At 40.4% G+C, this 23081-nt stretch overlaps 1 long non-coding RNA gene across 1 annotated transcript; it reads right to left on the reverse strand.

Moving 5' to 3' along the window:
• Positions 1–21787: 21787 nt before the first annotated feature.
• LOC117820919 lies at positions 21788–22860 on the reverse strand. The gene is made up of 2 exons (XR_004632875.1): positions 22499–22860; positions 21788–22275 (listed from the first exon to the last, which is right to left on the reverse strand). It is a non-coding gene; the product is annotated as an uncharacterized LOC117820919 (long non-coding RNA).
• Positions 22861–23081: the final 221 nt, after the last annotated feature.

The following is a 23081-nucleotide window of genomic DNA, read 5'->3' on the forward strand; positions in this document are numbered from 1 at the left end:
TCTGTCAACATGGCTTGCTAGGTCAGTTGTGCAAATTTGTGTCTGAGTAAATTAAACTCTTGGTGGAGCAATATTTTAGTTTTACTTTCTCTTTGTGGGTAAATCTGGTCATTGTGGCTGTGGGAAGTAAGAGATTTCACAGTTTAAAATCCTGTTTTGATGAGCCACTTAGATTGACCTCATTAAGAATACAGTCCCTCCAGGATTACCGTTTTTTGGGTGTGATTATTGCGGCCCAAAAAGCCTGATTTTGCGACATCTTTTTGAAAAAATTGTGGTGAAAGTTGCCTTTTTTTCTGTGGCTTTTTCCCCCAATAACATGTCAGGGGCAAGTAAATACGCTAAATTACAGTTGTTTTTAGAAAACATTCTTGATGTGACCACTGTGACTGTATTTTGATTCTCTTGATTCACAGAAAAATGCCATGAAAGGACTGAATTGCACATTTACGACGGTCCCTGAATGCACCTGCAGTGACAGGCGCACTGGACAGACAGTCAGTTCATGGCACTCTGAAATGCATCTTTGTTGACAAGGAGTTGATCCAAACTTACTAAATGTGTCTGATGTTTCACCAAACTGGATTAAATCAAGCTGTAGACGCAGAGCTTTTTAGGGTAATAGCAGCAAAAACGTCAAACATCAAATATTAAACAGACGTTGTGTCTGTTGTGTCTTTGTCACTAACACACACCGGGGGTAAAAATCATCAATGAAGATGAGACAGATGCATGGAGGTGAGGAGAGCTGGTTCATAAAGCACACCTGCTGCAGGTAGAGACCAAGCGAACACTGTAACCCTCAGATAATAACTCTAGTATCTATAAATAACAACGTTGTCATCGTCACTTGTCCTCAAGTGAGGACTTACTTTTATGTTCCAAGGAAGTGAAACTGATGAGGAAACCAATGACACACAGGGGCTGAGGTTAAGGTAATTGGTCAAATTTGCAAGAAAGTTGAGGTGATTGTATAAAATTGCAAGAACGCGCAAAAATCGCACTGATTGGATGAATTTGCGTTGATAGTTTCGTTCTTCCTGATGTTGAGGGGGTGTGTTAGTCAGTAAGGTGGGCATAAGAGTTCACAACTGCTTGTCACACACATTGTTGGACATTTAGGCTCTCAAAAGTGAACTGTGTCAAGGAATTTTCTTCTTATACACTACCAATCAAAAGTTTGGAACCACCTTCTCATTCAAGGGTTTGTATTTATTGTAATGATTGTAAACACTGTAGATTAATACTGAAGACATCAAAACTATGAAAGAACATATATGGAATTATTGAATGAACAAAAAAGTGTTAAACAAAGCAGAATCTGTTTTATATTTTAGATTCTGTAAAGTAGCCCCCTTTTTCCTTCATGACAGCTTTGCATACTCTTGGTATTCTCTCAGTCTGCTTCATGAAGTGGTCTCCTGGAATGGTTTCTAATGAACATGAGCCTTGTCAAGAGTTCATTTGTAGAATGACTTGCCTTCTTAATGTGTTTGAGGCCATCAGTTGTGTTGTTCAGAGGTAGGGTTAGTACACAATGGATAGCCCTATTTGACTACTGTTGTAATCCAGATTATGGTAAAACCAGATTATTTCATAGTTTTGATGTCTTCAGTATTAATCTACAATGTTGAAAATAATTAAAATAAATAAAAAACATTGAATGAGAAGGTGTGTCCAAACTTTGGACTAGTTGGGTGTGTCTAGATTTAAACAGGATTGCTTTTGACTTTGACATTTTACCCTTCAATATGTTGTTTCCATGTTAACTTATGATCAATCACAACTCCCAGAAAGGTGTTTTCAAAAACTCTTATCTAATATTAACATTACAGATTTTTAATGTAATATCCACATTAATTTCCTTTTGATTTCCAAAGACCATGAATTTAGTTCTCTTAATATTAAGAGACAATTTATTCACATCAAACCAAGTTTTGAGAATTTCAAGCTCTCTTTCAACACCACACAAAAGTTCCTTTAGATTTTTACCAACAGATTTAAAGTAATTGGTAACACAGCAAACTGTGTCCAAACTTTTGACTGGCAGTGGAGATCAACAGGAAAAAACTAAAACCAATATTATTCATTATTTAATTATATAAAAATATAACAAAACCCATCAGAATATAACACAATATCAACATACATAATTGACACTGCACGGTGACATTCCTCCACTGACACTGCACGGTGACATTCTCCTTGTTTATCTTTCCCCTCATCTCTAAAGTGAGCGGAGTTTCTGTATGAAAGGGTCTCTTTGTAGGAACCAGGGATAGAGGGGAGCTCTCTGAACTTGGTATGAATGAAGGTTTATTTGACATACAGTTATACTTGTAGATATGATTCATTTGTCTTGTTATAAATGTGAATGTAAGCTCAGCATGTGTTTTAAACCTGAGAGAGACGAGTCGTTGCTACAGCTGTGGATGGGCGTTTTTGTGAACAAGTGACCGCAGCACATTTAATACATTGCATTCCCTCAGTACCACACTGTGTTGAAGTGAAAGTTTTGTCATACTAGAAATGCTTCCTTCTTTGCATGACATATCTTTGCTTTACGTACTGCACTTTGCTGTGTTATCTTTTTTAGTGAAGCTTAGCCCAATGTCCGACCGCTTACTGCAGTCAGCCATGATTCTCTTCTTATAACTTTGTTGCGGTACTGCGTCACAAATGATGTAAATGTTAGCACAGCAGGTCCTAGCAGATAAGTTAAATGTCTGTGGACTGAGAAATACATACTGAGGTTTAATCCTGACTGATTTATGTTGCTGTTAGAAACCGAAAAGCAGAACCCAAATTCACATGCCTTATCAAATCCACGGATCTGAGAGATTTAGAACCAGTTCCAAGTTTGAACCCAAACTTACTTGAAGATGCAAATATTTTTCCCTTTTCTGCTTTCATAGTGATACTGCTCTCAGTATGGGGGCGATAAAAATGCCAGGACAGACATGAGGACACTGCGATCTCCTCACACACCTGCTTCACCTCCGCAGATCGCACAGGTACCTAAACAGTCTGATGAATGTGATGCAGATGATATACCGCGAGTGTTACTGTCACTTTATCTTGTAAAAATGTAACAGCCACAGGAGCTTTCACATTAAAATGTGACCAGCTCTTTCCTCCACATTCATCATTTGGATCAATGAGGACATTTAGTATATTTTTCAAAAACCCAGTGCATCCCTCCAATACTGATTGTGATACTTGGAATATCTATGCCATGAGCTTATCAATCAATCAATCAATCAATCAATCTTTATTTGTATAGCACCAAATCACAACAAATGTTATCTCAAGATGCTTTTACAAACAGAGCAGGTCTAGACCACTCTATGTCAAAATGAACAGAGACCCAACACCAAGACAGGATAAGACTCAGTCTGACCCCACCTTAATCCACCATGAGCATTGCACCTCACAGTATTTAGCTAGTTACAGTGGAGAGGAAAAACTTCCTTTAACAGGCAGAAACCTCGAGCAGAACCAGACTCATGTTAGACAGACATCTGCTGAGACCGAGTTGGGTCTGGAAAGAGGGATAGAGGAGAATAAGAGAGAGAGTGAGCGGTGATAGTGATGAGATGAGTAGTAGAAGCTGTTGCCGCTGGAGTCCAGCACGTCCGTATCAGCTGGAGTCTGGAACGTCAGCATCAGGACGTTTACGGCAGCTCAGAGGAACCTACGAGACAAGGGAGCTCAGGGACTCCAGAAAGGTCTATGGTTACTAACTTTAAAGGGACAGGGAGAGTTAAAGTAAGTGATGAGGGGGTTGGGGGGGGGGAGGGGATAGGATCCCAGTGTGTCAGTGTGCCAGTTCCTCTGGCAGTCTAAGCCTATAGTAGCATAACTAAGAGCTGGTCCAAGCCTGATCCAGCTCTAACTATAAGCTTCATCAAAAAGGAAAGTTTTAAGCTTAGATCTATAGCCACAAATTATTACACTTAATGCTGACAATCCTCTCACCTTTCATCCACACTATCCTAATCACATGTCTAATGTTTAAACATCCTTAAATATTTGACCTGGATCAGGATCATCCATCTCGGTTATTTGCAATAAAAAGTGTTCAAAGATGTCTTATTCCACTGGGACCCATGATGTCATTACCTCCAATAAAAATCGGTGAATATTTCTGAGGCTGTTTGATAAGTGACAAACAGCACTTTAAACACCGCCTGACAGAGGCAAATATCAGGCGCATTGCTAAAGGGCACTTTGTGGATTTCCCACTACTTCATGCACACATAAACAAGTCCGCCCACACTGAACTGTCAGTACACCTTGAATCACTGCTTCCTGGCCTGTACACGGTAATGTGACTGATCTGAGTTTTGTGGGTGGTAAAGTCTGACCTTCACTCGGTGACGTTTCAGACAGGATGTCCTGGAGCTCTGTTACAGCACGGACAGGACGGAATGTAGAGGCCGGCTCATAATTGTATTGTTATCAGAGGAATTCATCAAATGTTCAATAAATGGGTAGTAAGAGAGGTCTTTCCTCAGCTGTCCTCTAAATTGAATTGGTGAGAAGAGTGATGAGCTCCTCCTTTGTGTGTCTCTTGGGGTTAACACCTCCTCTCTTCACCTGCTGGTCGCTGTGCTTTCAAAAAGTCAATTTTTGTGAAATTTAGAAAGGCAGGCTCATTTTAAGATTGATGACAAAGAGTCTTTGAAATCTTATTACGGATACTGAATGGATTTTGCAGCCTCGGGGTCAGAAAAGTTGCACTACCAATAAAACACCCCATAAAAAACTCCAGATCGAAGAAAAGCCTGAAAATCTGAAATGTGGAGGTTTTTCTTTCCCACAACAGTAGCTGCCACATTTTGCTGAAGAGAGGAGAAACAAAGAGCTCTTCTCTAAAATCCATGTTATGTTTGGTGGTGGCTCTTTCCCTGGCTTTGTTTCAGAAGTTAATGTTGCAGTTATTAGCATAGATAATGTCATCCTCAGTGTCAGAGTCACTGAGGATTCAGCTTGTCAGATTAACGATGCAGATTGAGTTTGTTTTAGGCAGTGCAGTGTTGAGCTTTGTGTTCATGCTGTGTTGAAGTTAGCTGACATTGACACATCCTTCACACCTTTATGATGGTGTGATCTGGAAATGACACTGAATGTGTTTAAAAAGTGGACAAGCCCTGAAACAATCAGGGGAGGTCAGAGGTTCAGGACTAGTTTCAGGTCATGACCGGAGCTGGGAAGGTTACTTTATAAATGTTACTGATTACAAAATACAAGTTGCCAGGGGTCCAGGGGAACTCTTTGACTTCTTACTTAGACATGACTGTAACTACACTTTTGCAATATAGACTGTATAAAAAATGGACGTAGTCTCCGTGACATCACCCATCTGTTTCTGAAGAGCTGTTTTGAGGCCAATCGTCAGTGGGTGCCATATTAGAAATGCTGAACTCAACGTAACATCTATTGAGTGAGTGTGACGTAAAGACCTCACCTCTTTTAAATCAAAGACTAAGACTTTTTTTTATTTGCCACTGCCTTCCTATCTTAGATTATTTTAACCCACTTTAAATTAAAATTTTAATGTAATTTTTAATATATTTCTAATTTTCCTTTTCTTTTCTGTTTTATCATATTTGTCATTTTAATTGTGTTATTTTATGCCTGTCTGAATGTCTCCAATGCTTTTAATGTTTTAATGTAAAGCACATTGAGTTGCCCTCGTGTATGAAATGCGCTATACAAATAAAGCTGCCTTGCCTTGCCTTGCCTAAAGAGGTGGGCTTTGAGCCTCCTAGCCAACAGCTACAGTGTTCCCGTTTGTCAATCAAGTCCCCTGTGACTCTCATAATGGAAAACTTGTAATCTTAATATCTTTTGAACCAGGCTGTAAACATGTTTATTTCTGCTGTAAACATCGTCTTCTTTGAATGGATGTGTATGTGGTTTCTGGTGTTTCTGCAGCCAGCCTCAAGTGGACACTTGATGAACTTCAGTTTTTGAGACCGAAGGTTGCAGCTTGATTTGCAGACACATAGAATCACGTTTGGTTACATGGTGACCTTGGTTCTCTGAGTGAAGACACTCTCTCTCCAGGGCAAAGCCGCTCAAGAAGCCACTCCAATCAATGTTAATCAGTGAAAGCATGCACACCTGGGCCTTTAGTGCTGTGCATGGGCCACAGGATGGTGTGTCTTAAAGAAATATCCAGTGGGTTGGTCCACATACATATAGAATATGTACCTTTGTGGAGAGGCAGGTGCAAACTGGCACAGCGTTACGCACAAATGCCTGCGGTCACCGTGGTGAGAAGGAGGCATAAATGCACTGACAGACGATGGAGAGAGAGAGTCTTCCGTGCATGTGTCAACATATTTGGACTGTCAGAAACAAAAATAGTTGACACATATCGTCTATCCAGCAATGCCATTTTTGAACTGCTGGATGACCTAAGGGTTGATTTGGAGCCAGTCACAGAAAGGAGCCATGCCATATCTCCTATGGAGAAACTCCTTCAACACTGCATTTTCTTGCATGTTGATCGTTCCAGCACACCATCCCAGTTAGTGCTGGCGTGTCCACCCGTGCGTAATGAACGTTCATCTCCTGTGCTCTCCCCTCCCTCTTCATTCGTCGGCGGCTCAGTTGAAGGACTGCCACTGAATGTCAGCCCAGACACAGCACTGACCAGCTGCCTCATGTGCACAATGATGGTCCGAGTGTCACAGCAGAGGGCGCTCGCCACATTGGACACAGCTCTCACCTCCTGTGCAATGGCCTGTAACCCATCCGTCTGATTTCTTTGTTGCTGCAGCAACTCCTGATCAATGTCATCATAACAATCTGGACGCCTGCGTGCTCTGCTGAGGTGTTTTCTGGTCTGAGCTGATTTGAGGAGTACGGCGGGGATTGTCAGACAGATTGTCTGATGAAGATTCTACATTTCAGAATAAAGAGATTTCTTTTTATTACGGTCTTGATGGACAACTTACAAAAACACTTTTCAAATAATTAAATCACTTTTTTTTCCCATTCTCCCACATTGCGTTTTGTCCAGATTTTACTAATCAAACACGATTTGGGAGGCCATCTGTGAAAAGGTGAATGATGTGAGAAAAAACAGAAGATCTGCCGATGAAATAAACGCATCTACTCTTCTCCAAAACTCAATCAGTGTTTTGATGGAGTTTAGAGAGCGATTTGATGAGGCTTAGTCTGCCACTCTTGCTCTAGAAAAGTTAGGCGTCACTTGGATGAAGACAGTCGCCTCACTGTCCCAGGGAGCAACTTTCGGGTGAACGTTTTTAATGCCTGATATCATCATCCAGCAACTGTCCCAAAGATTCACCAGCTTAAATGGAACTGGGAACATGTTTGAGTCAATTCACCCCAACACACTGCTGCAAGCACAAGATAAGGAGAGGCCCTTAGTATGGATTCCTTGGCTTTTGGAGCAAGCCCCAAGTGGAGACTCAAGGAATTGCAATTTTTGCACATGTAAAATGTTTGATTCCTTGAAGATGATTACCATGTTTTTATTCTTTCCTTTTTTGTAATTGTTATATTCACTGATTGGCAAGTATCTCATCCAATCACATATATCTTGGTCATTTCTGATTGCTTGTGTGACAGCAGCACTGCTCAGACTCTGCTTTACTGCCCAAAAGTCACAGTTTTTCTTTGTGTAGTTCATCATCACTCGATCAGAAACAAAAGGGTTGTTGTGGTGGTTTAGCTCAGAGGTTAAAGCATGCCTCTTGTGTATACAGGCTCTGGTACTGAGTGCAGCTGTTGCAGGTTTGAGTCATTCCCTGTTCTCTTCTCCCCACGTTTCCTGCCTCTCCTCGGCTGTTCAATCAAATAATAGAGAGAATGTTTAAAGAGATAAGCTTAAGAAAGTGAAACAAATGGGTTACTTCACAGCTGCCACTCTCTTTAAATACGTGGGTGCTCCTTGAAACTATCTGCGTCTCTGCATCGCTGCTCTTGTCAAGTTTGTTTGAATTTTTATGTCGTTACTGAACTGGAGACAATGAAAATGTTTGAAGTGATTTTCCAGTTTCCACGCCACGACTTCCACCATCTGTTATTGACGGAAACTTAAAGTTTGTTTTCTGAACCTTCATAGTTTTTGTTTCACATAACAACCACGTTTTCTTCCAAATCCACTTTCCAACTCCAGATCTGCACCTTCTCTCCGACTCCACGCTGAGCCTGAGCCTTTAATAAAGCCAAAGACCATGAAAACCGATAACAAGCTATATATAGTACAGGTGAAATTTTGGGATCCGAAGCAGCCCACGCTGTCTCCATCCGTATTATTGCAGAGCGGTGGCGTCATGCACCAACAAAGGTGACACCACAGGTACTTAAGTCTTCCACAGCCTTTTTTTTTCTTCCCTCTGTCTTTCTTTTATCTCATCACCTCCACTCCTCGTCTGCATTAATCTCCCCTGTCTGTTCATCTGCAGCGTTTCGCTCCTCATCACCTCCTTTTTTCATCTCCTGTCAAATGATCTCTGAGACCAGTTTGATCCCCAGACCTGCTCCCTCCTCCTTCCCTGACGTGGATCTGTCAGTCTCCCTCTGTTCCTGATTGTCTGCCTCTCTCTTCTTCTTCTCTCTCTCTCTGTCATTCTCCTGCTCATCTCGCTACCTTTTTCTCATTCTGCCTCTCTCTTTTGTTCCTGTCATCTTGTTACCTTACACGTCTTTTCTCCTCTTCTGACCTTTCTTTTCATTTTCATCTGTTCTGATTTCCATTCTTTTTACACCCCTCCAGTGTTTTTGTGATATTAATAGTGCCTCTTCTTCCTCTGCCCATCATTCACTCTTACACTTTACTGTCTCTCACTCTCTTTTTTTAATGGATTCCTGTTTGACTCTCCATTACTCCCCTGAACCTTTCCCTCTCTCATCCAGTGTGAAAGAAATTAGGCGTCCAAGAGTAGCTCATAAAAAAGCATGTCTACAAACCCCCCGAGAATGAAAAAAATCCATTCTGGCCCTGTTCTGATTTCTCCACCTTTCTGTAAATGTGTGTGAAACCAGCCGTTTCAGACTTCCGTGTTTTTGTTACGTAACAACAATATCCGGTCTGTCACGGAGTCAGAGCTCGGAGCTTGTTCAGCCCATAGACTGTATAAAATACAATTCAACCCCTCCTCTGTTTTTCATTCCCTGCACACATGTGTGCTAACAAGGAGCTTAGGAGGGAGGCATGCTAGTTGTAGGCTGTCTTAATAAACACAAAGGTCGGTTTTACTCCCCACGTCTGCAGATTTGAAGATCTAGTGGATGATTTTTATTTATCATGGAAAAGTGCTAGCGCTAGTTAGCATAGCCACATAGCTACATGTTCGTAGCTGTGTACCAAGACACACGTCTACATACTGATAAATAAAACAACAAGAAACACTAAATCTGTGACCAATCCTTCAGAAAGGTCCTGCTGCAGGCGCCTCTCCGTCAGGATCAGATTCTGGATCAGATTCAGAGGGTTGAAGTAACGTGATCTCTGAGCAGCCGTGTATATTCAGCCAACATGTAAACATTAGATCAACGTGCTGGAGAGCCGAGGGCACATTCACTTCCTGAGGGGGCGTGGTCAGAGAGAAAACAGAGTGTTCTGAGGAGGACTGAAGAAGAGGGCTTTTCAGGCAGACCAAAATCTGATTTCAAAGTGTTTTTTTGAGCATAAACTTTAAAGACATGTTTTGGGGACCTCTTAGACCAATATATATTGATGAAAAAATCGTGATATGTCACCTTTAATCCACCATGAGCATTGCACCTCACAGTATTTAGCTAGTTACAGCGGAGAGGAAAAACTTCCTTTAACATGCAGAAACCTCGAACAGAACCAGACTCATGTTAGACAGCCATCTGCTGAGACCCAGTTGGGTCTGGAAAGAGGGATAGATGAGAATAAGAGAGAGAGGGAGCGGTGATAGTGATGAGCTGAGTAGTAGTAGCTGTTGCCGCTGGAGTCCAGCACGTCCGTATCAGCTGGAGTCTGGAACGTCCACAGCAGGAGGACGTCTACAGCAGCTCAGAGGAACCTACGAGACAAGGGAGCTCAGGGACTCCAGAAAGGTCTATGGTTAGTAACTTTAATGGGACAGGTAGAGTTAAAGTAAGTGATGAGGGGGTTGGAGGGAAGGGGGTGAGACAGGATGTCTCCGATCCATCACAGCACTAGATCTGATAGCTTTCTATTCGAGTCATTTGCATCTCCTCCTCCCAGTATTTTGTGCGTTCTGATGATCTACATGTATTCTGCATATTCATGAAGACAAACACGCTAAATGATTAGCAAGTTCTATTTTGCTCATTTGACAGACGCAATCCTCAGGGCTCCCGGTTAGTACGTCAGCTTTGTGTGTGCTATTAAGTTTGCACGTGTTTTAATACACGCAAACCTTTAGTAGATTGGGCCCTCTGTGTTATCACCAGATCTTCCAAACTTAGAATCATGATATTTTTCTTCAAGATTATAATCTAGCTAAACTGTCTCCATCTGCCAACAACTAAAGAATATTAACCAAGTTTAATTGATGCCTGCACATCCAAATCTTTTTAATTTGACACATATCTTGGCAATCTATATTAAGAAATTTTGCTGATGCTTTTTTTGATGCTCACTTGATTTCCTGATATTTTCTATAATCATGAATGTGTCAACCAGTAGTACCTAGTTAGTCAAATTTTGGAGCCAGACCAAGCTGCTGTGTTTGAAGAGTTGGGAATGAGATGGTGTTGGACTTTCCTACGACCTTCCAATGATCTTTGTCTCACAGTTTGGGATTCTCTTCCACGCTTTCTTTTTAATGCAAGCACTATTTCTTTCCCTCTTATCTATTATTTCCTTTTGTCTCTCTCTTATTGTCTGCTGCCATTAGCTTACCGGCCCGTCTCTTCACTCTTCTGTCAGTATTTTTCTTTCAGGCTCTTTGACCCTCCCTGCACACTGTCTCTGTTTCCTCTCAGTTCCTTTTCTCTCCTCTCATTGACACTTCTCTCTCTCTCTCTCTCAACATTTCTTCTTTCACTCTCTGGGTCTCTCTACCACCCCTCTTGCTTCCTTACCCCCATCACACACATACACACACTTTGCTCATTCATATTCCACCTGTGTCAGTCTCCTTGGAGTTGCCTGAGGGAATCAAATCCACCTTCAAATTCATCTTTTTATTCTTCTTATTCCCTGTCCGACTCAAGGTCTTATTCTTTTCTTTATTCTTCTCCTTTCTGTGTGTTTGACTGAATAAGGGAGTATAATGACCTATAAAGATTAACGTCACATTTTTTGTTTACATCCTCACAAAGATATGAGTAATATGCTTTATAAAGCTCAGTCACTTGTCATGTTTTCAGTATCTACACCTGGACATTGAATCGCATTATTTATGTCTCCTGTAGACATCTGACTGAAGGCAATAATATAACAGACAAGGACAAGGTGAAGTGTAAGAAAAAAAGGAAAAAAGAACAGGATAAAAGAGGGGGAAAATCCTGTCTAGTGTCTGTAGAGGACAGCCAAGGATGCTTGAAGCTTTTAAAAGTATCAGTAGGATTATTAAATTATTTCTTCTCTGCTATGAGGAACAGTTACGCTCTTCTGTCAGCAGTAAAAACACAACATGAGACCAAGAGCAGAGTAAGATGTCACCTTTTCAACTTAACTTGAAGTATTTTAAATAAGATACATTTTTTTAGCACACATCACACAGTCTTCATCAGACAGCAGAGATCCTGTCATTGGAATAAAAGCAACACATATGTATTGTCAGTGTCAGCCTTGACGTGTGTGTATATGCAGGAGTGTCATAGCAGGCTTATGGCCAAATTCCACCAGATCCGTCTCCGGCCCGTCACAGCATCAGATCTGATAGGTTTCTATTCTAGTCAATGTGTTAACTTCCACTGGATCCACTCCATTGCGTTACGGCTGCGTCTCTGATCCGGCAGGTCTGAGTCCTCCAGATCAGATACACAAGACTTCTATTTTTGATGGATGCCGGAGCACGACGCATCAATCTCAACAGAGCAGATGGAGCGGACAGGAAGTCAGGTTTCACCAAAACAAAATTAAAACATCCAGTTCATTTTCAGAAAAAAACACTCAGGGCCCGATCTACTAAAGGTTTGCGTGTATAAAAACACATGCAAACTTGATAGCGCGCGCAAAGCTGATTTACTAACCGGGAGCACCGAGGATTGCGTCTTTCAATTGAGCAAAATAGCACTCGCTATTCATTTTGCCTTCATGAATATGCAGAATACATGTAGATCATCAGAACGCGTAAAATACTGGGAGGAGGAGATGCAAATGTAATCATTTAGCACACACAATGTGATTTATCAAACCTGAAGCAGATAGCGAGCGGTATTTTTGCGTCTATATTTAGCACGTTTCAATGGCAGGTGCAAACTGGCACAGCGTTACGCACACATGGCTGCGGTAACTGCAAAGCTCATCATAACTTTACAACATGTCCACAACAGCGGGGCTTACAAGCATTACTACAGTTTTTACACACAGTTTATGTCATTTTTAAGTCAATCAAACGGACATGAAGTCTAACAAACCAAGAGAACAACAACAATAAATAAATAAAACAACACAAATTCAAAGCAGTTCAGCACCACGGATAGCGACCGCATCATTCTGACACCCACTTTAACTTTTTCATATAATGAGAGCACAGTAGGTCACTGTATCAACAGCTATAATGTTTAGTAAAATTGGCACAGCGGACCACATCTTCACAATCAACATGAAGTACTCGGCATACTCACCTCTGTTTGGACGAGCCTTAAGCTCTGCGGACTTGTCCACGATGCACTGTATGTCCATTTTCTTTGCTCTGTCATTCTCAATAGATAACATGATATGTCCACTCTGTCCCACCGTGCTCCTCAAGGGGTTTTTAGTTATTTGTAACTTGGAGAACGAGCGCTCAGAAGGTGCAACGTTGACGGGAAGAGTAAAAAATAAAAGCAGGGACAGGCCTCATCAAATCGCTCTCTAAACTCTTGGAGCAGAGTAGATACGTTTATTTCATCGGCAGATCTTCTGTTTTTTCTCACAGCATTCACCTTTGCTGGAGTTCACCGATGTGTTTATTTCCCTCCTCCACAAAGACCTCCAACTCCATGACTTCAAACTTCATTTATCACTTAAGACCACTCTGCTCTCTCAAACTCTCCATGGGGACAGCCGATAGCACACACAAAATCCTCATTAAAGGGCGGTCTGCATCACTTTTGCACTTGTTATCATTTGCTCATGCAGTCTTAGTAGATCACCCGTAACACGCCCAGAAATAATACGTGCAAAATTATTATTTGCACACGCAAATTAGCGCTCGTTATTTGGGATCTTAGTAGATCAGGCCCTCAGTGTTATCACCAGATCGTATACAAGCAATACAATTTGAATGTTTGACATCTTTAACCAGCACCGTAAAATGAATCTATTTTCCTTGTTTTATAGTTTAGAAAGATATGTATCTGCATTTTAATCATTCAGTAATGAAAGCATCTTCATTTAAAAATACATTTAGCTTGGTAACAGACTAGACTGAACTTGATTGACTATTTCCTGCAGCTGCTCAAAGTTGAGCAGAAATTCTAAGTAGTAGTTTTACAACTCTCACCTTCACTTGACTTGTTTTGTTTAAAATCAGGGGGTACATCGCTCACTTTTTGTTCCTCATTCTGCTGGTTTAGGTTTTACCAGTTACACTTTGAAAGCCAATGTTTCCCTGTACAGAGAAAATCAGGCACATTTCTAAAGAGCAAGCACAGAAGCTACAAACTAGTAATTACAGACGCTGAGTTGCAATATTGAGTTTGTCAAAGTTATTACAGTTGTCTCATTTAAAATTAGATTCGACCGGGCAGAAGTAACTCTCTGCAGATTGGGAGATTTGCAACATCAGGAAGTTAAGGCACAGCAAGTGATGCAGTTTAAAGAATGACTCTGGGTTGATTCTACATTCTATCTAGACTAAACTTTATGATGCATGTGTGTCTCCAGTCTTGAACTATGCTGCAGTATTCAGGGAGATATGGGCTGGGCACCAGAGTCTGTACAGCCAAAATGTGAAATGATCCGATTGTGGAATCGGCAAATAAAAATGTCAGATGACAGAATAAACAAGAAGGTATTTGTTTAGAGCAAAATACATAACTCTTCACGCATGGACAAAAGAGCTTTACTCGATTCTTGAGGAGGTGGACATGTTGTATATCTACAGGAATAATTTGTGCTGTGATGTTAACTCTGTGAAAGATAAGCTCACGTTGAAATATGAAGTAAAATGGTTTGAAAACGTTCTGTCCAAACCAAAACTAAGGACATGTGTGCAAATCAAGCATCATTTCCTCCCAGAATGATGTCACGTCTCGTTTATCTAGAAGCCAAAGATCTTTGGTTGCACAGTTAAGATCTGGTGTTCTTCCTCTCGCCTTCAAGGTCCATTCAAAGATATCTCAGAAGAAAACAGACTCTGTGAGATGTGTGTTTTGAATGAAGTGGAAACAGAGTCCCATTTTCTTTTGCACTGTACAAATGATTATGACTTCAGAGAGATATTGTTTCAACAAATTGCCTGTGAAAAGCCTGAAATATTGTGGTGGACAAATGAACAAAAATGAGAGTGGTTGTTTAATTCTGACGTGTTTAAACTTGCTGATTTTGTATCAATAGCCTGTAAAGAAGACAAGATAGTCTTTTTAAGAAGTGAGCATTTGTATTTGTTTTATTTTCTTTTATTCTGTTATAATTTTCTACATCAGTTTCCTTAAATGAATGAACGTGCTGTGCGCTCTAACCCTGGACTTGTAAGCCTATGCAGGCCGGGCATATGATTATATGTATGACACAATAATAAAATACAAACTTCAAACTTCTATGATACCTTAAAGCTAGGGTTGGTAGTCACAGAAAACTAGCCAGTGGCGGAGCCAGGGGGTGACCAGGGGTAGCCCTGGACACCTCTGAAAACTGATTGGCCACCCCAGTGGCCACCCTGAAATTCTTAAACATGATTGGCCATTTGCCATTTCAGAGGCATTACTTATACTGAAATCAGTTATTGTGTTGTTGTGTTTCAACAAGCTGCAGAGACAGTAGTTTCTGTGCATTTGAATATCATTTTTGTTGATGCTGTGACTTTGGACAATCATCTTCATTTTGAGTCCTTAAAGAGTTCAGCACATTTAAATGTTGACACTCTCTCGAGTTATATTATTAATCTTAACATTAGAAATCTACAAATTTGTAACATTTGTCAAATTATTTTATGAAAAGAAGTTAAAGTAGATGTGATTATAGGAGGTAACCCTACTAGGTTTGGGGTAAACCCACGCCTGGCCACCCCTTAACAGTCAGTGCCCCAGTTTGGCCACCCAGGTCAAAACTGTCTGGCTCCGCCACAGAAACTAGCATGAATTTGAATGTAGCATCTCCTTAAGACTCCATCTAACCCCCCTCCTCCCCTCCCCTTGGTGCTCCTCCAAAACGACGCCCCGCTCACATGCACTAGCGCCACGGATTCACGACCATATGATGGTGACTGATTCCAAACCGGTCCTCAGCACATGGTTTGTGTTTTGCACTACATCAACTCATGTCTCACTCAGCAGTAAGAAAACACCAAAACATTCTCATAGTGAAAGTTAAAAACACAAACAAACATGAAATGTACGCTTTGCAGGAGGCGGGCAGAACGGCAGGACAGGATTTGATTGGTTTCATCATTTGGCTCCTGATGGCAGGGATTGGTTGATGTTTTCCCAGGTTTACTCCGGCTGTAGATAGCAGCTTTTTTTACCTCTTTTTTAAGAACACATTATGTATTGATTACCATCAGGACATAAAGATCATTTTAACCAGTATAACAAAAAGTGGATCTAAATCTGACCACCAACCCCAGCTTTTAGGATACCAGAGTAGAAAACAGTGTTGTCGACATGAGGCTGAGCAGACTAACCAGGGCATGCATTCTCTATACACACATGCCCTAACCTCATTATCGTTACTAGAAAGAGCTGCATTGGAGAACACAAACAACTGAATCAGCTGAATGCAACATCAGAGTGCCTTCACCCTGTGAAATGTGTGATGTGTGAACACAGCAGGTTATTGTCTGGAGCATTGTGAGTGAGAGGATGACATCAACATTCATAGAGAAAGTTGCTTGGTAAGCTTTGTCCTTCAGCCTTTCTTTCTTTATTTATTGGGATCCCCTTTAGCACAAGCATAAGCATTGGCTATTCTTCCTGGGGTCCAACACATATAAAATCATGCACACTAACACACAATCAGCAACACAAGACAACCACAAAAACAAAAACAGCTCCTCATAATAAATTACAAAATAACATACAGAAGAGAAACAACTTGGTCATTCATTTGGCAGATGTCAACACAAAACCATAGCAACAAGTAAATTAACGTCTTAACTTTCAATGTGCCTCGAGATAACATCCACACATATATGAATGTACACATGTAATAAACACTAAACATCATCTGAATGATCACTTACGGTGGGGCAAAAAAGTATTTAGTCAGCCACTGATTTTGCAAGTTCTCCCCCTTAGAAAGATGAGAGAGGTCTGTAATTTTCATCAGAGGTACACTTCAACTATGAGAGACAAAATGAGAAAACAAAAACCAGTAAATCACATTGTAGGATTTTTAAAGAATTTATTTGTAAATTATGGTGGAAAATAAGTATTTGGTCAATAACCAAAGTTCAACTCAATACTTTGTAACATAACCTTTGTTGGCAATGACAGAGGTCAAACGTTTCCTGTAAGTCTTCACCAGGTTTGCACACACTGTAGCTGGTATTTTGGACCATTCCTCCATGCAGATCTCCTCTAGAGCAGTGATGTTTTGGGGCTGTCGCTGGGCAACACGGACTTTCAACTCCCTCCACAAATTGTCTATGGGGTTGAGGTCTGGAGACTGGCTAGGCCACTCCAGGACCTTGAAATGCTTTTTACGGAGCCACTCCTTTGTTGCCCGAGCGGTGTGTTTGGGATCATTGTCATGCTGGAAGACCCAGCCACGTTCCATCTTCAATGCTCTCACTGATGGAAGGAGGTTTTGGCTTAAAATCTCACGATACATGGCCCCATTCATTCTTCCCTTAACACGGATCAGTCGTCCTGTCCCCTTTGCAGAAAAACAGCCCCAAAGCATGAGGTTTCCACCCCCATGCTTCACAGTAGGTATGGTGTTCTTGGGATGCAACTCAGCATTCTTCTTCCTCCAAACACGACGAGTTGAGTTTTTACCAAAAAGTTCTATTTTGGTTTCATCTGACCACATGATATTCTCCCAATCCTCTTCTGGATCATCCATATGCTCTCTGGCAAACTTCAGACAGACTTGGACATGTACTGGCTTAAGCAGGGGGACACGCCTGGCGCTGCAGGATTTGAGTCCCTCTCAGCGGAGTGTGTTACTGATGGTAGCCTTTGTTACTTTGGTCCCAGCTCTCTGCAGGTCATTCATCAGGTCCCTCCGTGTAGTTCTGGGATTTTTGCTCAACGTTCTCATGATCATTTTGACCCCACGGGATGAGATCGTGCGTGGGGCCCCAGATCGAGGGAGATTATCAATGGTCTTGTATGTCTTCCATTTTCTTACAATTGCTCCCACAGTTGATTTATTCACACCAACCTGCTTGCCTATTGTAGATTCACTCTTCCCAGCCTGGTGCAGGTCCTCAATTTTCTTCCTGGTGTCCTTGCACAGCTCTTTGGTCTTGGCCATGGTTGAGTTTGGAGTCTGACTGTTTGAGGCTGTGGACAGGTGTCTTTTATACAGATAACCAGTTCAAACAGGAGCCATTAATACAGGTAACGAGTGGAGGACAGAAGAGCTTCTTAAAGAAGAAGTTACAGGTCTGTGAGAGACAGAAATCTTGCTTGTTTGTGGGTGACCAAATACTTATTTTCCACCATCATTTACAAATAAATTCTTTAAAAATCCTACAATGTGATTTCCTGGATTTTTTTTTCTCAATTTGTCTCTCATAGTTGAAGTGTACCTCTGATGAAAATTACAGACCTCTCTCATCTTTCTAAGTGGGAGAACTTTCAAAATCAGGGGCTGACTAAATACTTTTTTGCCCCACTGTATGTTAGTAGGATCATGTGCTTTGAAATCAACAAATACATGAAAATGGTAAAGAAGACAATCATAATTATTTCACTCTTATCAAAGAAGCACTTCTACCTTTATTCAAGTTAACCAATTTTATCAATATCTGTTTTCTTGTTCAATAACTCGGGTGTTTTTTTTCATTCTGTTTGATTAGAGACATGAAAATATTTTTTTAACAATAATTTGAAGTGATCTTTATTAACTTCTTGAGTTATATGCACCGGAAAAGAGTTCCACCCAAGCATGGCTCTGTACAGGACTGTTCACTGTTTTCTACCTGTTCTCACCTTTGGTAGAATGAACCTTTTTTCTGTTGCACAACCGGTTTGATACTTATGTTGAGCAAACTGAGAGCATAACGTTTGATACAATACCTTTGGTGTCTGTGTGACAAGTATACTTCTGAGAAAATGTAACAAAGCATACGTAGATCTCTGACTCACTGTTAGCCACCCAAGAATGTAATGCATGTCAGTAATATTAGTCCTGTAGGAGCACTGCAAAGCACAATGGGCCTCTTTATTTTGTGCTATTTGTAATTTTTTGAATCTTTTATTGAGACACTGGACCAAATTATAAAACAGTAATCAAGCTGCGACAGAACTAGAGCATTCAGAACTTGTCTGATGGCATCTGGAGGCAAAGCTTTACATGCCCTTCTCACAGCTGAAACACCCCCTCCCATTTTGCTCACATGATCAATTTGTTTAGACCATGCAAGGTGATGATCCAAAGTTATGCCCAGAAGTTTTGTGTGTTTTGTGTTCAGTGTTAGTCCAGACTTTAACTGATACCTTGAACCAAAGAAAATGGACTTTGTTTTGTCAACATTAGCCCTCCTGTTATGTTTGTTTCTTAGGAACAGCAATAATGTTCCTGGGTCAACTTGACCCGGGGCATATTTAAGTATCAATTTGTTGCTCTTTATCCATTTTACCACTAACTTCAGCTCCTCTTGTAAAATTGTGTTTAGTTCTCCTATTGATGAGGCAGCAGCATATACTGTTGAGTCGTCTGCATACATAACAACATGGGCTTTTTTTTTTAGGTCAAGCGGTAAATCATGAATAAATACAGAAAACAATAGCGGTCCTAGACAGCTACCCTGAGGGACTCCGCATGTCACCCGTCTCATTATTGATGCACTACCATTGAAATAAACTGTCTGCTTCCTATTTGTTAAGTAGCTATCCATCCATATTAATACTGTATACTGTAAATCCATAGTGTCTCAACTTACCTAGTAATAAAGAATGATCAATGACATCATAAGCAGAACGTAGATCCAGTAATACCACACCAACTAAGTTTTTGTTATCTTGCTCCCTCTGCCATTCCTCTATCATCTGTGTCAGAGCCATACAAGTGGAGTGACCAGACTTGTAGGCATGTTGATAGTGAGTGTTTAAGTTCTTAACATCAAAATAAGTTTTTATTTGTTCTAAAATAATCCTCTCCATTATCTTTCCTAGAGCAGGCAACAAACTTATAGGGCCACTGTTTGCACCCCAAAACGGAGCAGTTCTTAGAAAGTGGAATAACTTTAGCTATTTTCCATTCTTTAGGACAAATATATTTTCCAATACTTAAATTAATAATATGACAGACAGGGATTGCAATTAAATTGTAAACCATTTTAAGCAATTTAACATCTAAATTATCCACACATGTTGATGAGACACTCAACATCTGATACAGTTACCATAGCAATTTTAAATTAAACTTCTTATTCTTCATTAAATCCTCTATCAACATTGTGGATGCGTTGTTATTTGTTAATTGCATATTGGTTCTTAACTTATTCACCTTATCATAAAAATAGTCACCAAAATAATTAGCAATTTGTACTGGTTTAGTCAAAAATGTCCCTTCAACTTCCAGATATGTTGGGCAGGATTTAGGTCTTCTTCCTGTCAGGCTATTTACTAGACTCCACAACTTCTTCTTATCTTCCTTAACATCCTTACATTTATTCTCTTTTTTTTTTTTTTTTTTTTTCTCTTTTTTTTTTCCTCTTCTCTTGTCTGCATATATATTTCTGGTTTGTGTCATGTTGTCACAAACTGTCAAAAATTCATGCAATTTATTCTTGCAGCAAAAGAAAAGAAAGAAAACCTTTTTCTTCTGTGCTTGTGACTGTGTGCATGCAACCATAACCATCACCATCCCTCTTAGAACTCTGACCTATCTTTTATTGGCAGCTAATATCATGTTCTGTAAAAGAGGGCGTGCACACCTAGGTGGGCCAAAAAAAATAAAAAAAATAAGAGAAAGTGAAAGAAAGATTACATAAGGATATACAAAGGGACAGAGAGAGAGAAGGAGAGAGAGACCTAACACACTTAGATGGAGAGGGACCATCTCACCATGATGCCAAAAAAAAAAAAAAATCCACAGAGGGTTGCCTTACATTTATTCTCATAGTACAATTGTTTTTTCTTTTTGTTCAGTGCAGTTACATAATTTCGTAACCTCTTATAAATTTGCCAATCAGACAGGTAACTTGATATGGTTGCTACCTTTTTTGCATCCTCTCTTTGCTTCATTAGTTCCCTTAATTCTACATCTATCCATGGTGATCTCAAGTTCCTAACTGTTTGTTTTCTAATAGGTGAATGTTTCTCGACAACCTGTAACATTTGCTCATCAAGGACCTCAAGAGCATCATCTCAATCAATCAATCAATCAATCAATCTTTAATAGTGATGAGAGGAGTAGTAGAAGCTGTTACTGCTGGAGTCCAGCACGTCCGTATCAGCTGGAGTCTGGAACGTCCACAGCAGGAGGACGTTTACGGCAGCTCAGAGGAACCTACGAGACAAGGGAGCTCAGGGACTCCAGAAAGGTCTATGGTTAGTAACTTTAATGGGACAGGGAGAGTTAAAGTAAGTGATGAGGGGGTTGGGGGGAAGGGGGTGAGATACGATCCCAGTGTGTCAGTGCACCAGTTCCCCCGGCAGTCTAAGCCTATAACAGCAATACTAAGAGCTGGTCCAAGCCTGATCCAGCTCTAACTATAAGCTTTATCAAAAAGGAAAGTTTGAAGCCTACTCTTAAAAGTAGAGAGGGTGTCTGCCTCCCGGACCCTGACTGGTAGATGATTCCAAAGGAGAGGGGCCTGATAACTGATGGATTATCCTTTTCTAATAACCATTCCCAACAAATCTTTTTAACATCATCTTTAAAGGACTCCTCACAGAATTTCCTCTTTGATCTTCTGAAAATCACTCTAGGTCCTGCTTTTGGAACCATCGTCTTCCTCACAAGCATTACTAAATTGTGATCACTACACGTGAACATAGATAGCTATGGTTTATTCAGCATTTGCACTAAATTGAATGCATTAGTAATTGTCAGCAGTTACTCTCTGAATGGACAGCTAAGTGTATTCCAATCAATATTTAAATTGCCCCAAAAATAAATTGACTTTGCATTTGGAGGCCTGTAGCCACATGTAACCCAGGTCCCATGTAATTAAATTTAAAACTAGAGTAATTAATACAATGGGACAGGGCCTGAGCTCTTTTAGAACAATACAACTGTAATAAGGTTTGTAACTTTAATAAGGATTTGTAACTTTAATAAGGTTTGTAACTTTAATAAGGACCACCACAACTGTACTTTAAATGCAAAACCTTCAGAGGTATTTATTTATACAAAATGAAATAAAAGGTAAAAAAAACAACAATAACAAATATATAGAATACTTGGGTTATATTCAACAGTTCTCTGTTACTTTCCAAACACTAATACATCAATAAACATTTACCTGTGGGCCCACACACACTCACATGAAACACACAACATTAAAACAACCTGGTATTCAAAACCTTAACCCGTTGCAGGCCTGTTGAATGTAGCTTGGGTGCGGTGTGGCCTAAAAACGGTGATGGCCGCTTCACTCAACTGAGCTTAAAATAAAAAGCACGTGCACAATGTTCAGTTAGTACTCACAAACTTCCAGTTGGATTAGTATGGATAGGCGGGGACAAACAATGCAGTCTCACGAGGGCAATGGCGCACAATGGCGAAGTTCAAAGAAGACGTAGGAAAAACAGCAGGGCCGTCTGTTGGAAAACCCGTCTCGACCTCTCTCTCCAACGTCCGTCCTTTAAACATATCATTCAGTTAAACCACAGTATCAAACACTATCTCTTGTTGACTTAGCATTAGCTCGCTTTAGCATCTTAAATGCTAAGGCTACGATACACAGGCACATTAACACTGTATGCTACTGCTAATTAGCATGTCGCTAACCACGTTACACATTCAGTCTCATTAACACTAACAGTTAGATATAACACGAAATACAGGCATACACATTATATTCACCTCTTGCAGGTCACAGAAGTTTAAATCAGGACCACGAGTAGTCGACCTTCACGATAAAACTTAACTGCTCCCCACTCAGAATATCTCCGTCTCAGCTCTCTGATCGATAGCGTCTGCGTCTCTCCTGCTGCATGTTCACCTTCACCCCACACTAACCTGCACCACTAGTCCCGCCCCTTACGTAAATGGTGTACTCTGATTGGCTCGTGAGGTTGATAACAACCAAACACAACACAAGAATGGAATGATTGACATAAGACAGGTATCAAGTTAGATTACACACAGAAACTAAACTGCTTCTTCATCTCTCCTTCTTTCCTAATCACAAATGTTTTAAATGAACTTAAAACCTTTGTAAATACTTTATCTTTTAACTGTAAATAGTCAAATGTATTAAACTGAAAGTATTATATTTATTCCCTTTTTACAACACTTATTTTAAACAGTGTTAAATCTTATGACTCTTCTCTTGAACATATGAACTTTTAATACAACTATTTATTATACTTTTAACATTGTATTTTATGCACTGTAACCGAAATGATTTTGTACAGGGCTACACCCTCCCCCTTCTGACCGTGTA

Source organism: Notolabrus celidotus, chromosome 11, assembly GCF_009762535.1.
Source record: "Notolabrus celidotus isolate fNotCel1 chromosome 11, fNotCel1.pri, whole genome shotgun sequence".
Taxonomy (NCBI): Eukaryota; Metazoa; Chordata; class Actinopteri; order Labriformes; family Labridae; genus Notolabrus; species Notolabrus celidotus.